This window comes from Rosa rugosa, chromosome 6, assembly GCF_958449725.1.
Source record: "Rosa rugosa chromosome 6, drRosRugo1.1, whole genome shotgun sequence".
Lineage (NCBI taxonomy): Eukaryota > Viridiplantae > Streptophyta > Magnoliopsida > Rosales > Rosaceae > Rosa > Rosa rugosa.
The window spans coordinates 26,352,187-26,355,624 of NC_084825.1; the positions used below are offsets into that span (position 1 = coordinate 26,352,187).

At 35.7% G+C, this 3,438-nt stretch overlaps 1 long non-coding RNA gene and 2 other non-coding genes across 3 annotated transcripts; all 3 read left to right on the forward strand.

Moving 5' to 3' along the window:
* The first annotated feature begins 1,253 nt into the window (after positions 1-1,253).
* Positions 1,254-2,523, forward strand: LOC133718538 (uncharacterized). The gene is made up of 4 exons (XR_009850359.1): positions 1,254-1,410; positions 1,690-1,740; positions 1,853-1,898; positions 2,394-2,523. It is a non-coding gene; the product is annotated as an uncharacterized LOC133718538 (long non-coding RNA).
* A 414-nt stretch (positions 2,524-2,937) lies between these two features.
* Positions 2,938-2,999, forward strand: LOC133719127 (small nucleolar RNA snoR101). Its single transcript, XR_009850855.1, has one exon. It is a non-coding gene; the product is annotated as a small nucleolar RNA snoR101 (small nucleolar RNA).
* A 117-nt stretch (positions 3,000-3,116) lies between these two features.
* LOC133719129 (small nucleolar RNA snoR101) lies at positions 3,117-3,178 on the forward strand. The gene has a single exon (XR_009850857.1). It is a non-coding gene; the product is annotated as a small nucleolar RNA snoR101 (small nucleolar RNA).
* The last annotated feature ends 260 nt before the right edge of the window (positions 3,179-3,438 follow it).

Consider the following 3,438-nt stretch of genomic DNA (forward strand, 5'->3'; position numbering starts at 1 on the left):
AGCTAGGTTTTGCATGTGCATAAGAAGGCAATAACTCGAAACTAGAAACTTGAGACTATCATTCAAGATGTCGATACACATTTTTCTTTTGGCCAATAGACGTCAAAAACCCAATTACTGCCTTGAAAGTACTGTCTTTTTTATATACGTACATAAGCCAATTAAGTTCATGGCAATTGTGATAGATAACGTCAATCACTTAAACCAGATTTGACTCATTGTCTCCCCGATCACTGGCTCTTGGCTATTAATTACAAATGTTTGTAGCTAAAGAGAATGGAGCTTGTTTAATCACTGTGGCATAAAAAAAAATATTTCTTTTTGAGTTGCTGTTGATCATACAAAAATACCTATAGTAAATTAAGGTAATAAGACACAAATCTTGCCCTTGGGGATAGAAGTAGTGAGAGGGAGTGAATTAGGATTATACTAGATCAGGGATTTGAAACTCCTATAATTAACAACAACAAAAAGTAATAAAGTTGCAAAATTTCTATCGTATAGATGCAATCTACACCCAAGTATTAAATATAGGGTTAATTACATATAAGTGCAAGTCCCGCGGGTTTTCTTGCTCACCAAGTTTTATATATTCATCATATATTCTAAATATTTCAAATTAAAGCTGGTGTTTTTACCAAATTTGTTTACGGACTTACCATTTACTTTTTTCAAAAAATTGATCTTCTAACCAAATCTCTTTTGTTTTGATAATAAAAAAAAAAAACTAGATCTCTTTTGTTATATGCTGGTTACAAAATTGGCTAGTGTCAACAAAAGTAGCCTACAGTACGTTGTAGTTGAAACAACTTTTTTACATTAGATCCTCCAAGCTGTCATCGTTTGTTTCATCTGCGCGCGGCTAGCTATGACGGGCTATCACTGTAAATCATAATAGCGGAGGGTCAGTAGTGACTAATCATAATGGCATGGATAATCTTCTAGAGACAAAAACAAAGCATAGTAAATACTAAATAGTGGCCTTTTTCAATTGTAATCAGATTGCCTAATATGGTATACATAAAAGGCAGGGTTTTTTTAACTCATGACTGCTAATTATAAATATACAAAAGTAAAATGGGATTGTGACTGTTCAATGAACAGTCATGAACAGTAATACAGTGTCGTGACTCTTTTGCCCTTCCATTCTCTGCCTTTTTACTTGAGTACCTCAGACAGGTGTTCGTCTCCTGTGGGACTCCGCGTGGCTCTGTTTCTTTGCTGCACGAACAGAGAGCATAGAGAGTTCAAGAACGATCGAGAGAGAGGTGATATTCAGAGGCTTTGCGTCTTTGCTCCGGAGAAGTACAGAGAGGGTGAGAGGTGAAGAACAATAGGGAGAGAAGACCCATTTCAATTCGATCCGTTTCGACTTCCGCTAAGCTACGCTCTCTTTGGTTATGTTTTCAGGTATTTTGACCCATTTCAATTCGATCACTTTCGGTGTGTTTTTTTTTTTTTTTCATGTCGTCAGGTTTTTTGATTGATTTTCCGGGTTTGAGCCTTCATGCAGCTGTAATTTTTGTTGCAGTTTTTTTTTTTTTTTGTTCACTCTCGGTTGAATCAGACTTCAAACTTAATTTTTTGTTATAATGTTGAAACCAGCTGTAATGGATTTTGCCTTTCGTGAATTCTTATATACTCAATTGTGTTTTCCTTTTTTTAGAAATAATGAAAATTGTAATGCAGATGGTGATGGGAGTCTGAATGAAAGTGATCAGAAAAGGCTACGTCCTCCAGGTCGTTCCAAAACATTCAATCTTGAAACTAGCTGTGTTGCAAAAATTCCCATGAATTGAGCATTTCCTTTTTTTCATATTTCTGATATTTTCAGCACCTTTCTTATTTGTAGTCCTATTTAGAGTGAGAAGCCACTAGCAATCTACTCCAGAAGCAAGGTAAACTCTCTTTGATACCTGCTCATACCTATTTGATGGTGTATCCTCCAGAAGCAACGTAATTCTCTTTCCCTATTGGTGAGCACTTTTTCCTTATGTTGTCAGAAATGTTCAAGATTTGAATGTTCAAGCTTTGTGAACCTTTTTTAGGTTATGATGGCTGCTTTGGTATAGACTAGGGTTTGAAGATTTCCCAGGGTTATTTCTTTTTTAAGTTAATGATACTTCTTTAATGTGATTGCAGCTTATCAATACAAGCATAAGCTAAAACTTTGCAGAACCCTTTAAATGGCTTTCGTGTTGTTTTGGTAGTTTATGGAAGTTTTAATTGGTTCTTTCAATTGGTTATGCTTAATTGACCCAACTATTTGTCATTCTTCATTTTGTAGTCAGTTTCATTTAGTGGACCTATTGCAATGGAAGTATTTAACTTGCATATATGCTTCTGCACATGTTATGTTACACTTCTTAATTAGATCCTTTTTCATTTTCCAGTCATGCATCAAAGTTGCAATGGACTTTGTCTCACCTGAAAATATCGGCGAGTGCTTTCACTTGACAGAAGCATTCCTCACACTTCCGGAAAATCATAGGGCTAAAGCGGACAAATTGGAGGCATATCATCTTTCACATTATAAGAGACTGTCAATGTGGTAATCAGCATGTTGGTTTTCTTTTGGATACTGTTGTTTTGTTGTAAAGCCTATTTAAACATGCAATCTGCATTCTGAGTCCAATACTTTTCTGTTTCGTTTAATTTCCTCTCTAAATGAAATCACATGAACTGGGGAGTTTGGTTTCTCTGAAATGGCATTGGCTGAATCATACGCTGAACAAATGGATTTACCAGAGTTAGGTTATGAATATCGAGCCATCGTTGGGATACCTTCAGAGCAGTTTAAACATCTTATCATACATCTGCACTACTTTGAGGATCTGGTACTTACATCTGCACTACATTCGTTTTGGAGTTTATAATATTTCCAGGTAAGTTTTTCTAAGTAAAGAGACCAAAGGTTAAAACACTATTGCAGATGATGCTTTACGCTTGATCTCTGAACTTCAGGTAAGTTCACTGTTGACAAGCTATTAACTGATGCAATTTTGTTTGTATATCTTTTCACACTTTCCTCTTTATTAGTAGCACAGGGGAAAACTGTGAATTTTTCAAAGTTTTGTAACATTGTTAAAACACACTCACACACAATTGCATATGATGGTTTACACTTGATATCTCAACTTGAGGTAAGTTCAATGCTGACAAGCGTTTAACAGGTGCAATTCATAACTTTGCTCTTTGTGGTTTGAGTACTGTATGTCTCTATGCTGGAAATATAAAAGCAGAGGCAAGGTTTTTTGGGGGGTCAGGGTTGAGCTTATATCTACCCCAGTTTCTTAGCTGTGTTGCTTCACAGGTTTGTCCCACATTTTTCGTTCTTTGGTTTTTCCCTTAAAATGTCAATGATCATACAAGTCTTCCCTCCAGACAAAATTGTTGTGAGATTTTCAGATTAGATTTCAGGATGTGAACTTTTGCCAT